The sequence below is a fragment of the Coregonus clupeaformis genome, chromosome 15 (genome assembly GCF_020615455.1).
Source record: "Coregonus clupeaformis isolate EN_2021a chromosome 15, ASM2061545v1, whole genome shotgun sequence".
Classification (NCBI taxonomy): domain Eukaryota; kingdom Metazoa; phylum Chordata; class Actinopteri; order Salmoniformes; family Salmonidae; genus Coregonus; species Coregonus clupeaformis.
The window spans coordinates 50,368,619-50,385,673 of NC_059206.1; positions in this window are offsets into that span (position 1 = coordinate 50,368,619).

Below are 17,055 nucleotides of genomic sequence, written 5' to 3' on the forward strand. Positions count from 1 at the left end.
TAACACAACCCATGTAAGATACCTCTGCTTTAATAAAGTGCAGTCCCTCTCAGTCCCTCTCTGACCCCTCCATGACAACAGAACATACCAATATTTATGAACACCGACTGACCTCACACAGTGACTGGTCTCACTTGAAAATAATATTTAATCTCAATGTGATCACCAGGTTAAATAAAGGACAAATTAAAATACATGGAGATGACTCCATCATGACCTTCTCCTCCCCTGTGTGACAAAACTCACACACATCATTGTTAAGAAATAATTGATATGACGTTTTAACCACCAGTTGCCGTTTTGGACAGTAGAGTGTTGAGACATTATTTTGTGTGATTTCCCATTTCTGCTGATTCTACCACTGTGTTTTCTCAGGCCTCACTCACTTCTGTATTTCTGTGGCTGAGGCTCGCTCAGACCACAAAGGCCCAAATATGGACATGGCTTTCTTTGCATTTAAAACAACCATATGGTTTATTTGTGAATGACAGACTATGAATCTCCACAGCTACATGCCATGCCACACTGAGCAGAAAACAAGAAGATATCTTCACTTTAAAACAGCAGAATACCCATCTCAAAGAGTTTGCCAGACAGCTGAACACTTTGCATCCATATTAGGGGCTCTATTTTAAGAAACCTAACACAATGTCAAATCTCAGCGCTGGCGGTAGTGTTATAGGTTCGAGAGTGTGTCAGAAATATCTTTGCTATTTTCACAACCGGAATTATGGGCGCAGTAGCTGGCAATGGTGCGAAAGGGCTGGGTTTTGATGAATAAACAAGTTGTTGATATGTCGAGGCTTGGCCCCTCACTGGCCAATCAGAATGTGCTCCATGGCTAAATATGTGGTTGCTTCAAGTTGTGTATTTACGGTCTTTACGGAATGTTAGTCCGTTATAGCCTACTTTGTTAAATAGCCTGCCCCATATTTGCTAAATATGTTGAACATGTTTTCAGTCTACATTGTTGTAAATGCATTGCTTCAATACGGAAATACATTGTTAAACATAGGCTATAGCATTCACACTGATATAGGGGCTCGGACATGCCAAACGTAATCAATAAGAAAGATTACATTCCCTAGGCTATTGATAAGGCCTAAAAAGACAGTGTATATTGCTAATCAAATTAGAATAAAAATGAAACAACTTGTTTTAAATAGGCTATGTCTAAATACAGTTCCAGGCACCATAATTGCTCCCTGTGGATGTATAATACAGACAAGGCAACTTAGACTATGGAGGGTTTTACGCACATCCAAACGTTTCACAGGAGCTGGATAAACATCCAATATAAAGAGAAAGGGGGATTGTCAACTCATACTGCTCATGAATGTAATGTTTTATAAACATCATGGAACCATCTTATAGATTTGCATTACATTCAAGCCATGTCGTGGTCAAAAGTTTTGAGAATGACACAAATATTAATTTTCACAAAGTCTGCTGCCTCAGTTTTTATGATGGCAATTTGCATATACTCCAGAATGTTATGAAGAGTGATCAGATGAATTGCAATTAATTGCAAAGTCCCTCTTTGCCATGAAAATGAACTTAATCCCCAAAAAACATTTCCACTGCATTTCAGCCCTGCCACAAAAGGACCAGCTGACATAATGTCAGTGATTATCTCGTTAACACAGGTGAGAGTGTTGACGAGGACAAGGCTGGAGATCACTCTGTCATGCTGATTGAGTTAGAATAACAGACTGGAAGCTTTAAAAGGAGGGTGGTGCTTGAAATCATTGTTCTTCCTCTGTTAACCATGGTCACCTGCAAGGAAACATGTGCCACCATCATTGCTTTGCACAAAAAGGGCTTCACAGGCAAGGATATTGCTGCTAGTAAGATTGCGCCTAAATCAACCATTTATCGGATCATCAAGAACTTCAAGGAGAGAGGTTCAATTGTTTTGAAGAAGGCTTCAGGGCACCCAAGAAAGTCCAGCAAGCGCCAGGACCGTCTCCTAAAGTTGATTCAGCTGCGGGATCGGGGCACCACTAGTGCAGAGCTTGCTCAGGAATGGCAGCAGGCAGGTGTGAGTGCATATGCACGCACAGTGAGGCGAAGACTTTTGGAGGATGGCCTGGTGTCAAGAAGGGCAGCGAGGAAGCCACTTCTCTCCAGGAAAAACATCAGGGACAGACTGATATTCTGCAAAACGTACAGGGATTGGACTGCTGAGGACTGGGGTAAAGTCATTTTCTCTGATGAATCCCCTTTCCGATTGTTTGGGGCATCCAGAAAAAAGCTTGTCCGGAGAAGACAAGGTGAGCGCTACCATCAGTCCTGTGTCATGCCAACAGTAAAGCATCCTGAGACCATTCATGTGTGGGGTTGCTTCTCAGCCAAGGGAGTGGGCTCACTCACAATTTTGCCTAAGAACACAGCCATGAATAAAGAATGGTACCAACACATCCTCCGACAGCAACTTCTCCCAACCATCCAAGAACAGTTTGGTGACGAACAATGCCTTTTCCAGCATGATGGAGCACCTTGCCATAAGGCAAAAGTGATAACTAAATGGCTCGGGGAACAAACATCGACATTTTGGGTCCATGGCCAGGAAACTCCCCAGACCTTAATACCATTGAGAACTTGTGGTCAATCCTCAAGAGGCGGGTGGACAAACAAAAACCCACAAATTCTGACAAACTCCAAGCATTGATTATGCAAGAATGGGCTGCCATCAGTCAGGATGTGGCCCAGCAGTTAATTGACAGCATGCCAGGACGGATTGCAGAGGTCTTGAAAAAGAAGGGTCAACACTGCAAATATTGACTCTTTGCATAAACTTAATGTAATTGTCAATAAAAGCCTTTGCTTGTAATTATACTTCAGTATACCATAGTAACATCTGACAAAAATATCTGAAAACACTGAAGCAGCAAACTTTGTGAAGACCAATAATTGTGTCATTCTGAAAACTTTTGACCACGACTGTATGTTCTTACCATAAATCCATGGACGGTGAATCTTTCTAATAAGTTTTGTTTTTATTCTATTTAAAACGAAAAACAATTAATCTGCTTTTTAAACCAACAACAATATTTCTAAATAGGATCAGGTCAGAAGCATGATATCATAAATCGCTTCTCTCATTCCATGGCACTGTGTGCACACTTATGCCTTAATGTCTTTACGCATAACATTTGCACATCTTTACAAAATACTAGGCTCATATTAATTGTATCATTGCGTATGAGGCAGATTCTCAAAAAATTGGCCATTAATATGGCATTATAAGAGGACAATAGTTTGGAGGATTATGTCTTTGGTAATCGGACGAGGGGCGCTCTTTGAAAATGGGGATGCATCAGAGGAGGCTGGTGGAAGGAGCTATAGGAGGATGGGCTCTGTCACACCAGCCTTCGCTTTGGCTCACCCTCCTGTCCAGCTCAGGCGTTCGCCGTCGCCGGCCTTCTAGCTGCAGCCGAACCTGCTGCTGTCAAACATCCTTCACTCATCAACCCTGGACATGTCTCATCATCATTACACACACCTGGTTCCAATCCCCACTCTATCACTGTATATATACTCCCTCTGTCATTTGTCTTTGTATATGTTGCTTGTTTCCTGAGAGGAATCTCTCTCCTGAGTACTTTATATTTTGCACTGTGGGTTTCGTCCCGTTTATGTTAAGCTATGGTTAAACCCAGCACTCAGAGAAACAAAACACGACTAAGGGAGTGGAAGAAACAAAAATTATTTTAATAAAAGTTCAATTTGTCTTAGTCCAAAAACAACTGAAGAAAAGGAACAGAGTGGGCTAGTCGGCTCCGGAGGAAGGAGAGGCTGAGGCAGGCAGGCAGGCAGGCAAGTTGGGAGGTATGTCTGAACTGAAGACAAAACAAACGACAGGTTAAGGAGAGTAAAGAGCCAGGCTGAAGACAAAGACAATTTAACTCTACTGGTGAGCCAAGTTACCGCTCTAGTAAGAACAACGATCTGGCGCCGGTGGAGAGCCATGCCCAGGAATTAGTAGTGCAGGTTGATGAGAGAATAGGATGCAGCTGCGTAGGCAGGAATCACTGGAAACAACCCGTAGCTGCACAGGAGAGGCAGATCCTGAGCACGCCCCCCGATCCACTCCAGACACACACCGGCAGACGCACCAACATAATGGGGACAAACACACATACAGATACAACAGACAAAGAGGGGACAAAACAAGGAGGAAGGGAAACAGAAAAGGGAGAGACAAGCTGCCCACATAACAGTACCCCCCCCTCAATGGTCGCCACCTGGCGACCCACCAGGCCTGTCAGGGTTGTCGTGATGGAAGTCCGTGATCAGCTGAGGATCCAACACAAAACGCTTAGGGACCCAAGACCTCTCCTCTGGTCCATAACCTTCCCAATCGACTAGGTATTGGAGACCCCTACCACGCCTCCGAGAGTCCTGGAGCCTACTGACGGTGTAGGCCGGATGGTCGTCAATGAGGCGAACAGGTGGAGGTGGATCTGCCGGCGGACACAAAAGGCTGGAGGACACAGGTTTCAGTTGGGAGACGTGGAAAGTAGGGTGTATCTTCATGGCTGAAGGCAACTTCAAATGAACCGCAGCGGGGTTAACGATGGACTCCACCACAAACGGACCCAGGTACCGAGGAGACAGCTTGCGTGATTTGGTACGAAGAGGTACGTTCTTTGATGACAGCCAAACTTCTTGACCAGGATGAAACACAGGTGCGGGAGTCCTGCTCCTATCCGCTGTCGTCTTGTTCCTGTCGGTGGTCCGAAGCAACGCTTCCCGAGCGTCGCTCCACACTCTCTGGCAGCGGCGGAGGTTCTCCTGAACCGAAGGAACAGCCAATTCCTTCTCCTGAGCAGGAAACAGAGGGGGTTGATAACCCATGGTTACTTCGAAGGGTGAAAGGCCGGTGGCAGAGGTGGTGAGGGAGTTGTGGGCGTACTCTATCCAAGGCAGATGTTTGGCCCAGGATGATGGATGTTGAGCAGCCACACAATGAAGGGTTGCTTCGAGGTCTTGATTGGCTCTTTCTGTTTGACCGTTGGTCTGGGGATGAAACCCTGAGGACAGACTAACGGAAGCACCCAAAGCAGAACAGAAAACCTTCCAAACACGGGAAGTAAACTGTGGGCCTCTATCAGATACAATGTCCACAGGTATTCCATGGGGACGGAATACATGTTGGACTAGGAGGTCCGCTGTCTCACTGGCAGACGGTAATTTTGGTAATGCTATATAGTGAACAGATTTAGAGAATCTGTCCACAATGGTAAGTATTGTATCATTACCTTCAGACTTGGGTAGGCCGGTGACAAAATCCATGGCTATGTGGGACCAGGGACGGCTGGGAACTGGGAGGGGTAGCAGCAGCCCCGAAAGGGACTGATGGGAGGCTATGCCCCGAGCACAGGTTGAACAGGCTGCCACAAAAGCCCGAACGTCAGTTTCCATTGAAGGCCACCAAAAATGTCTCTTAAGCAGCGTCAACGTGCGTCTCATCCCAGGGTGACCAGCAAAACGGGAGGTGTGAATCCACTGCAACACCTGAGACCGGACCGTCTCGGGAACAAAGAGTAGGTTGGGAGGTCCATCACCCGGTCCCGGGTCCGTGGCAAGTGCAGTCTTCACAAGAGACTCGATCTCCCACTGTACTGCCGCCACGACGCATGAGGAAGGTAGGACTGCCTCAGGCTCGCTGGTCTCCGAAGGGTCAGCAAACTGGCGGGACAAAGCATCTGGTTTAACATTTCTTGACCCCGGTCTGTATGTTAGAATAAAGTTAAACCTACTAAAAAACAGGGGCCCATCTGGCTTGGCGTGAGTTGAGTCTCTTAGTGGCTTGGATGTAAGCCAAGTTTTTGTGGTCTGTCCAGACCACAAACGGCAGTTCAGCTCCATCCAGCCAGTGCCGCCATTCTTCCAGTGCTAGCTTGACCGCCAGCAGTTCCCGGTTTCCAACGTCGTAATTCCGTTCTGTGGGTGACAATTTCTTGGAGAAAAAAGCACAGGGGTGAAGCTTTTGGTCAGTGGGGGGAGCGCTGGGAGAGGACTGCTCCCACACCTGAGTCAGACGCGTCCACCTCCACAATAAACTGCAGAGAGGTATTGGGGTGTATCAACACGGGGAGGTGGAAAACAGTTCCTTCAAAACCCCTACCGCCTGCTCCGCCTCAGCGGACCACAGAAAAGGGACTTTTGGGGATGTGAGTCTAGTAAGGGGTGCCACCACTTTACTAAAACCCTTAATGAATCTCCGGTAGAAGTTAGCAAAGCCCAAAAATCGTTGAAGTTGCTTACGGGTGGTGGGTGTGGGCCATTCCGTCACTGCCCGGATCTTCTCGGGGTCCGCCTTCACCTGCCCGCTCTCAATGATGAAACCAAGGAACGATGTAGACTGTTTGTGGAACTCACACTTTTCTGCTTTGACGTACAGCTTATTCTCCAAGAGCCGTTGAAGGACTTGACGGACGTGTGACTCACGCTCCTCGGGTGACTTGGAAAAAACAAGAATATCATCCAGGTATACAAAGACAAAACGGTTCAAAAAATCCCTAAGAACATCGTTCACCATGGCTTGGAATACAGCAGGGGCGTTTGAGAGCCCAAAGGGCATGACCAAATACTCAAAATGCCCCAGTGGAGTGTTGAAAGCGGTTTTCCACTCATCTCCCTTTCGGATTCTGACAAGGTGATAAGCGTTCCTGAGGTCGAGCTTGGAGAAAACTGTGGCGCCATGCAGAGGTTCAAAAGCTGAGTTGATGAGTGGAAGGGGATACTTGTTTTTAACAGTTATGTTGTTTAAACCCCTGAAATCGATACAGGGGTGTAACGACTTGTCTTTCTTTTTAACGAAAAAGAAACCTGCACCCAAAGGAGACGACGAGGGACGGATTATGCCCGAGGCCAGAGAATCACCAATATACTGCTCCATTGCCTCTCTTTCCGGTCGGGACAGATTGTATAAGCGACTAGAGGGCAAGGGAGCACCAGGAAGCAGTTCAATAGGGCAATCATAAGGCCTATGTGGTGGTAGTGACAGAGCCTTGTCCTTACTGAAAACCTCAGCTAAGTCATGGTATTCTTTGGGGACAGATGACAGATCGGGAGGAGCTGAGGGATGAGTTGGGTTACACTTAGTGGGGGAACCGCTGACCTAAGGCACTCTGAATGGCAGTTAGTGCTCCAACTGAGAATGGTGTGACGTGTCCAATCAATTTGTGGGTTGTGAAGAGCCAACCAGGGGAAGCCAAGGATTAGGGGGTAGCTGAGCCAGACATAACTCTTAACTGAATGCTTTCACAATGATTGCCAGAAATCACTAGGGAAACGGGGGTGGTTTGATGAGTTATCTCCGCGAGGAGGCGCCCATCAAGGGCTGTGACTCGAATGGGGGCAGGTAGTGGCTCCACAGGGATACGAGCTTGTGTAACGAACTGGTGGCTAATAAAGTTGTCTTCTGCACCTGAGTCTATGAGAGCTGAGAGTGGCAGGGAATGACTCTGGAAACGTAAGGTTACAGGTACTTGTAATCGGGGAATGATGGGTTCAGGATCTAACTCTGGGCTCGCAAGTAGACCCACCGTTACGAGCGAGCCTTGTCTTTTGGTCGCTTAGGGCATGTAGCCAGAATGTGTGTGGCGTCTCCACAGTACAGGCACTCACCCGCCTGGAGGCGCCGTTGCCGCTCTGCTGGAGGTAGTCGAGCTCGACCCACTTGCATTGGTTCCTCCTCTGTGCTCGGGATGGGATCAGGAACAAGAAGCTGCCGGCTCCGGGGAGGAGAGACTCGAGTGGTTGAAGGCTGGGGAACTCGTCCTCCTAGATGTGGCCGACCGCCTCTCTCCCGACGCCTCTCCCGCAACCGGTTGTCTAGCTTAATGGACAGGGAAACGAGAGAATGTAAATCATGTGGCTCGTCACGAGCAGCCAGTTCATCCTTAATGGCTTCATTCAAACCGTTTAGAAATGCTCCTTGAAGTGCCACATTGTTCCACTTGGAGTCCGCTGCCAAAGTCCAGAACTCAATAGAGTACTCAGCCACACTGTTAGAACCCTGCCTCAAATTAAAAAGTATATTGGAGGAATTACCCACATGGTCAGGATGGTCAAAAACAGTCTTCAATCTAGCAGAAAATCAGCAAAAGTCAATCCAGTCAAAGTTTGATTTGAGCACACAGCCTCAGCCCAAACCAGAGCTCTCCCTCTTAACAGCCCCAGAACATAATGTACCTTAGAGGAATCAGTAGAAAACGACAGTGGTCTCTGCCGAAAAATCAAGTCACACTGAAGCAAAAATCCCCGGCACTTGTCCAATTCTCCATTGAACGGGTCAGGCGACGTGACAGGGGGTTCCCGATGGAACGAAGCCTGCATAATGTCCGAGGAAACAACTTGGGGTGCATCAAACTGGGGGTCAGAGAGAGATGGAGAACTGATAACAGACAATTTAGAGACTTGTGTTGTTAACTGAGTCACCTGGTTCAGCAGTTGATGATTATTTTCCAAAAGAGTCCGAATCAATTGGTCATGCTGTCCTAGCAACGTTCCTTGAGCCTGGATAGCTTGTTGGAAGCTGTCTTTGTTTGCCCCGTGCTGTTTCTCTGTTGGGTCCATGGCCAGATCGTTCTGTTAAGCTATGGTTAAACCCAGCACTCAGAGAAACAAAACACGACTAAGGGAGTGGAAGAAACAAAAATTATTTTAATAAAAGTTCAATTTGTCTTAGTCCAAAAACAACTGAAGAAAAGGAACAGAGTGGGCTAGTCGGCTCCGGAGGAAGGAGAGGCTGAGGCAGGCAGGCAGGCAGGCAGGCAAGTTGGGAGGTATGTCTGAACTGAAGACAAAACAAACGACAGGTTAAGGAGAGTAAAGAGCCAGGCTGAAGACAAAGACAATTTAACTCTACTGGTGAGCCAAGTTACCGCTCTAGTAAGAACAACGATCTGGCGCCGGTGGAGAGCCATGCCCAGGAATTAGTAGTGCAGGTTGATGAGAGAATAGGATGCAGCTGCGTAGGCAGGAATCACTGGAAACAACCCGCAGCTGCACAGGAGAGGCAGATCCTGAGCACGCCCCCCGATCCACTCCAGACACACCGGCAGACGCACCAACATAATGGGGACAAACACACATACAGATACAACAGACAAAGAGGGGACAAAACAAGGAGGAAGGGAAACAGAAAAGGGAGAGACAAGCTGCCCACATAACAGTTTAAGCTATGGTGCTTAAATAAATTCAGTAGTTCTAAACCTGCGACTGCCTCCTGCCTACTCCTCTCTACGCTTGTGACAGGCTTGTTTTTAAGGACACATATTGCCACACCTCCCACCACAGCGCAAGCGAGCTAATGTCATATAGGTAAATTGCAGAACCTGACATTAGGGTTGGAAAATAAATGCCAGTGCGCCAGTTTTTACATGACAAAATTGCAAAATAAGGAAAATAGGATTTGTAACGGTGAAACATTTCTACACTCCAAAAAGTCCAGACATGTCATGAAAACACAGCTGTGTGTGTGTGTCATCAATATGCATGTGTGTGTTTTGTGTGAGTGTCTGTGTGTGTGTGTGTGAGTGTGTGGTTAGAGTCCAGTGAGTGTACATCGAGCCTGTGCAAGAGAGTCAGTGCAAAAAATTATACATAAGAATCAAATCTTATCTAATTTTATTGGTCGTATACACATATTTGGCAGACGTTATTGCGGGTGTAGTGAAATGCTTGTGTTCCTATCTCCAACAGTGCAGTAATATTACATTTACATTTTAGTCATGTAGCAGACGCTCTTATCCAGAGCGACTTACAGTTAGTGAATACATATTTGATTTTAATTTTTTGTACTTTTTTTTTATTATTATTATTTTTTTTTATACTGGCCCGCCGTGGGAATCGAACCCACAACCCTGGCGTTGCAAACGCCATGCTCTATCAACTGAGCTACATCCCTGCCGGCCATTCCCTCCCCTAACCTGGACGACGCTGGGCCAATTGTGCACCGCACATGAGTCTCCCGGTCACGGCCGGCTGCGACAGAGCCTGGATTCGAACCAGGATCTCTAGTGGCACAGTTAGCACTGCGATGCAGTGCCTTAGACCACTGCACCACTCAGGAGAGACAGGAGAGACATAATATCTAACAATACACATGAAAAAAGTAAAATAATGGAAAAAAGTAAAAGAATGGAATGGAGTCCAGAGTATAAATATACTGTATATATACACAGTAAATTCAGAAGGTATTCAGACCCCTTGACTTTTTCCACATTTTGTTAGGTTACAGCCTTATTCAAAAATGTATTAAAGGATTTTCCCCCCTCATCAATCTACACACAATACCCCATAATGACAAAGCAAAAACTGGTTTTTAGAAATGTATGCACATTTATAAAAATAAATAAACTGAAATGTAACATTTACATAAGTATTCAGACCCTTTACTCAGTACTTTCTTGAAGCACCTTTGGCATCGATTACAGCCTCGAGTCTTCTTGGGTATGACGCTACAAGCATGGCACACCTGTATTTGGGGAGTTTCTCCCATTCTTCTCTGCAGATCCTCTCAAGCTCTGTCAGGTCGGATGGGGAGCGTCGCTGCACAGCTATTTTCAGGTCTCTCCAGATATGTTCGATCGGGTTCAAGTCCAGGCTCTGGCTGGGTCACTCAAGGACATTCAGAGACTTGTCCCGAAGCCACTCCTGCGTTGTCTTGGCTGTGTGGTTAGGGTCGTATCCTGTTGGAAGGTGAACCTTCATCCCAGTCTGAGGTCCTGAGCGCTCTGGAGCAGGTTTTCATCAAGGATCTCTCTGTACTTTGCTCCATTCATCTTTCCCTCGATCCTGACTAGTCTCCCAGTCCCTGCCGCTGAAAAACATCCCCACAGCATGATGCTGCCACCACCATGCTTCACCGTAGGGATGGTGCCAGGTTTCCACCAGACATGATGCTTGGCATTCAGGCCAAAGAGTTCAATCTTGGTTTCATCAGACCAGAGAATCTTGTTTTCGCTTTGTCATTATGGGGTATTGTGTGTAGATTGATGAGGAATTGTTTTTATTTAATCCATTTTAGAATAAGGCTGTAACGTAACAAAATGTGGAAAAAGTCAATGGTCTGAATACTTTCCGAAGGCACTACCGTTCAAAAGTTTGGGGTCACTTTGAAATGTCCTTGTTTTCAAAAGAAAATCATTTTTTTGTCCAATAAAATAGTATAGTGACAGTGACTAAAGTTCAGGGCAGGGAACTTGCGGAGGCCGGCTAGTGGTGACTATTTAACAGTCTGATGGCCTTGAGATAGAAGCTGTTTTTCAGTCTCTCGGTCCCAGCTTTGATGCACCTGTACTGACCTTGCCTTCTGGATGGTAGCGGGATGAACAGGCTGTGGCTCGGGTGGCTGAGGTCCTTGATGACCCTTTTGGCCTTCCTGTGACACCGGGTGCGGTGTAAGGGGGACAATGCAAATAGTAATGTAGACAAAATACTACTTGAGTAAAAGTCTAAAAGTATTTGGTTTTAAATATACTTAAGTATCAAAAGGAAATGGAATTGCGAAAATGTACTTAAGTATCAAAAGTAAAAGTAAAAGTATAAATCATTTTAACTAACATAGATTAAGCAAACCAGATGACACAATTTTTATTTTTATTTTTTATTGACGGATAGCCAGGGGCACACTCCAACACATAATTTACAAATGAAGCATTTGTGTTTAGTGAGTCTGCCAGATCAGAGGCAGTAGGGATGAGCAGGGATGTTCTCTTGATAAGTGTGTGAATTGGACCATTTTCCTGTCAAAATGTAACGAGTACGTTTGCGTGTCAGGGAAAATGTATGGAGTAAAAAGTACATTATTTTCTTTAGGAATGTAGTGAAGTAAAAAAACGACTTAAGTAGTACTTTAAAGTATTTTTACACAAGTACTTTACACCACTGATTCTATATTCAAGTATGAATCAACAAATAAAATTAGCCCTCTTGTATTGAAAAGTTGCAATATGCTTTGGAATGTCTGGTGTCATGTCTGGTGTCAAAGCTCTTCTCTGTCCGGACCTGGCACCCCAATGGTGGAACCAGCTTCCCCCTGAAGCTAGGACAGCAGTTTCCATGCCCATCTACTGAAAACATCTGAAACGCTAACTCTTCAAAGAGTATCCTAAATAATCCCACATCACCCCCCCCACATCCCCTCCATCCCTGTGGAACGCTTTCAACACCAGGAAGAGTAGCTGCTGCATGTGAACTCACTACAACAAATGTAAAAAGAAAGTTAGCAAAAATAGATAAGAACTTCTACCATGGAAAGTTAAATGCCTGACTATTTGTGGAAAAATCACCCAGATTAATTATTTAGTCATATCCCAGTTTACCTATTTACTTATGGCCCTGCCTACGCCAAACTATTTGTTTTTGAAATGATATGAGCAAAACATATTTCACTTAATTTGGAACGGCAAGCCAGACAACATTTTACATGCTTATTTATATAATGAATATGAGTTTGGGGGGCAAAAATGATTAAATATTAAAGCATTAAACCTCTGACTAAAAGCATCAGTCATACAAAAGTTATACTTAAACCTGAACTGGTTCTCCAGTAGATTAGTAAGAATATCTCACCCCTTCCTCAAAAAGGGCCTTTTTCCCTGTATCCAGATTACAACCTCTCACTTTCAGTTAATTGAAAATGGAGCACAATGACCCTGAGCTGCCGAGGAGAGCTCCCCGATGACAATGTGGGCTACACACTCAGTCTTCACTGAGGACATATGTAAGTCATTCAAACGTGTTAACACTCACAAGGCTGCCGGCACAGATGGCATCTCTAGCCGTGCCCTCAGAGCATGTGCTGACCAGCTGGCTGTTGTATTCTCTCCCTAGCTGAGGCCTCTATACCCACCTGCTTCAAGATGTCCACTATCATCCCTATGCCCAAGAAAGGGAAAGTAACTGAACTGAATGACTACCGACCAGTAGCACTCACTTCTGTCATCATGAAGTGCTTTGACAGGCTGGTCAAAGACCATATCACCTCCTCCCTCTCAGACACACTCAACCCTCTCCAATTCGCCTACCGCCCTGACAGATCCACGGACGACGCAATCGCCATTGCACTGCACACTGCCCTTACCCACCTGGACAAAAGGAATGCATATGTAAGGATGCTGTTCATCGACTACAGCTCGGCCTTCAATACCATAGTACCCTATAAGCTCATTACAAAGCTCACAGCCCTGGATCCGAACTCCCTATGCAACTGGGTCCTGGACTTCCTGACGGGCCGTCCCCAGGTGGTGAAGGTAGGCAACATTACCTCCTCGACACTGATCCTCAACACGGGGGCCCCACAAGGGTGCGTCCTCAGTCCCCTCCTGTATTCTCTGTATACCCACGACTGCGTGGCCTCACACAGTTCCAACTCCATCATCAAGTTCACTGACAACATGACACTAATAGGCCTGATCACCAACAACGATGAGACAGCCTACAGGGAGGAGGTAGGTACTCTGACAGCGTGGTGCCAGGTAAACAACATCTCTCTCAACGTTAGCAAAGCAAAGGAGCTGATTGTGGACTTCAGGACGAACCAGGCTGGACACTCCCCCATCCCCATCAACAGGGCCGCCATGTAGATGGTCAATAACTTCAAATTCCTCTGCGTACACATCTCAGAGAAGCTGAAATGGTCGAACCACACAGACAACGTAATGAAGAAAGCACGACAGCGACTGCCCTTTATTTATTAAAGACCAAAATTGGCCAAAACAATCGTCATGAATAGAAAAATATTCCAGTTTCATTTGAGGACCAAAATGTTGACAGCAGCCCCATACATGTTGCAAAATAGTTGAGAAGAAATGTTCAATGTTCCATGGCACATGGTTTATAAACGGATATAAAAAACAACGCTTCATTAAAAAGGTTTTCAATTTAAATTAATATAAAAAATTCTTGCCACCAACAGAATGTTATGTCTATGGAACATACAACCATCTCAGCTCTGCAGATTTTGCTGCGAAGAGACAGAATCATTAGATCACTTATTCTGGTATTGCCCCCGTGTAGCTTCTTTCTAGTCACAGGTTCAGGAATGGCAGAAAAATCACAACATTTAACTCAAATGAACCCTACAAATAGCACTGTTGGGAGATTTGGAAAGCAATAGTAAATCTATCAACAACATAATCATACTTTTAGTAAAAATATGAATCTTTAACTTACAATCTGTAGATACTATGCCATTAGAAAGGTTCAGAATTTATGTGAAACATCACAGCACAGTTGAAAAATATATGGCACAAGGAAATCATAAGAGGGCAGTTTACGGAAATAGGTGGGATGGACTGAGAGTAGCTGAGGGGAGGGTTTAAAAGCACATGTTTAAAAGCTCATGTTCTATAATAGTTATGACTAAAAACCCGATATACATTGAGTGAAAAAAGTACTTGATCCCCTGCTGATTTTGTACGTTTGCCCACTGACAAAGACATGATCAGTCTATAATTTTAATGGTAGGTTTATTTGAACAGTGAGAGACAGAATAACAAAAAAATAATCCAGAAAAACGCATGTCAAAAATGTTATAAATTGATCTGCAAAACATGACTTAGTACTTGGTGGCAAAACTCTTGTTGGCAATCACAGAGGTCAGAGGTTTCTTGTAGTTGGCCACCAGGTTTGCACACATCTCAGGAGGGATTTTGTTCCACTCCTCTTTGCAGATCTTCTCCAAGTCATTAAGGTTTCGAGGCTGACGTTTGGCAACACGAACCTTCATCTCCCTCCACAGATTTTCTATGGGATTAAGGTCTGGAGACTGGCTAGGCCACTCCAGGACTTTAATGTGCTTCTTCTTGAGCCACTTCTTTGTTGCCTTGGCCGTGTGTTTTGGGTAATTGTCATGCTGGAATACCCATCCACGACCCATTTTCAATGCCCTGGCTGAGGGAAGGAGGTTCTCACCCAAGATTTGACGGTACATGGCCCTGTCCATCGTCCCTTTGATGCGGTGAAGTTGTCCTGTCCCCTTAGCAGAAAAACACCCCCAAAGCATAATGTTTCCACCTCCATGTTTGAAGGTGGGGATGGTGTTCTTGGGGTCATAGGCAGCATTCCTCCTCCTCCAAACACGCCGAGTTGAGTTGATGCCAAAGAGCTCGATTTTGGTCTCATCTGACCACAACACTTTCACCCAGTTCTCCTCTGAATCATTCAGATGTTCATTGGCAAACTTCAGATGGGCCCTGTATATGTGCTTTCTTGAGCAGGGGGACATGCGGGCGCTGCAGGATTTCAGTCCTTCTTGGTGACTATGGTCCCAGCTGCCTTGAGATCATTGACAAGATCCTCCCGTGTAGTTCTGGGCTGATTCCTCACCGTTCTCATGGTCATACTTACAGTGGGGAGAACAAGTATTTGATACACTGCCGATTTTGCAGGTTTTCCTACTTACAAAGCATTTAGAGGTCTGTAATTTTTATCATAGGTACACTTCAACTGTAAGAGACGGAATCTAAAACAAAAATCCAGAAAATCACATTGTATGATTTTTAAGTAATTCCTTTGCATTTTATTGCATGACATAAGTATTTGATCACCTACCAACCAGTAAGAATTCCGGCTCTCACAGACCTGTTAGTTTTTCTTTAAGAAGCCCTCCTGTTCTCCACTCATTACCTGTAATAACTGCACCTGCTTGAACTCGTTACCTGTATAAAAGACACCTGTCCACACACTCAATCAAACAGGCTCCAACCTCTACACAATGGCAAAGACCAGAGAGCTGTGTAAGGACATCAGGGATAAAATTGTAGACCTGCACAAGGCTGGGATGGGCTACAGGACAATAGGCAAGCAGCTTGGTGAGAAGGCAAGAACTGTTGCCGCAATTATTAGAAAATGGAAGAAGTTCAAGATGACGGTCAATCACCCTCGGTCTGGGGCTCCATGCAAGATCTCACCTCGTGGGGCATCAATGATCATGAGGAAGGTGAGGGATCAGCCCAGAACTACATGGCAGGACCTGGTCAATGACCTGAAGAAAGCTGGGACCACAGTCTCAAAGAAAACCATTAGTAACACACAACGCCGTCATGGATTAAAATCCTGCAGCGAACGCAAGGTCCCCCTGCTCAAGCCAGCGCATGTTCAGGCCCATCTGAAGTTTGCCAATGACCATCTGGATGATCCAGAGGAGGAATGGGAGAAGGTCATGTGGTCTGATGAGACAAAAATTGAGCTTTTTGGTCTAAACTCCACTCGCCGTGTTTGGAGGAAGAAGAAGGATGAGTACAACCCCAAGAACACCATCCCAACCGTGAAGCATGGAGGTGGAAACATCATTCTTTGGGGATGCTTTTCTGCAAAAGGGACAGGACAACTGCACCGTATTGAGGGGAGGATGGATGGGGCCATGTATTGCGAGATCTTGGCCAACAACCTCCTTCCCTCAGTAAGAGCATTGAAGATGGGTCGTGGCTGGGTCTTCCAGCATGACAACGACCCGAAAACACACAGCCAGGGCAACTAAGGAGTGGCTCCGTAAGAAGCATCTCAAGGTCCTGGAGTGGCCTAGCCAGTCTCCAGACCTGAACCCAATAGAAAATCTTTGGAGGGAGCTGAAAGTCCGTATTACCCAGCGACAGACCCGAAACCTGAAGGATCTGGAGAAGGTCTGTATGGAGGAGTGGGCCAAAATCCCTGCTGCAGTGTGTGCAAACCTGGTCAAGACCTACAGGAAACGTATGATCTCTGTAATTGCAATCTCTGTACCAAATATTAAGTTCTGCTTTTCTGATGTATCAAATACTTATGTCATGCAATAAAATGCAAATTAATTACTTAAAAATCATACAATGTGATTTTCTGGATTTTTGTTTTAGATTCCGTCTCTCACAGTTGAAGTGTACCTATGATAAAAATTACAGACCTCTACATGTTTTGTAAGTAGGAAAACCTGCAAAATCGGCAGTGTATCAAATACTTGTTCTCCCCACTGTATTTCCCTCATTAAAATGCAAATCAATTCATAACATTTTTGACATGCGTTTTTCTGGATTTTTTTGTTGTTATTCTGTCTCTCAC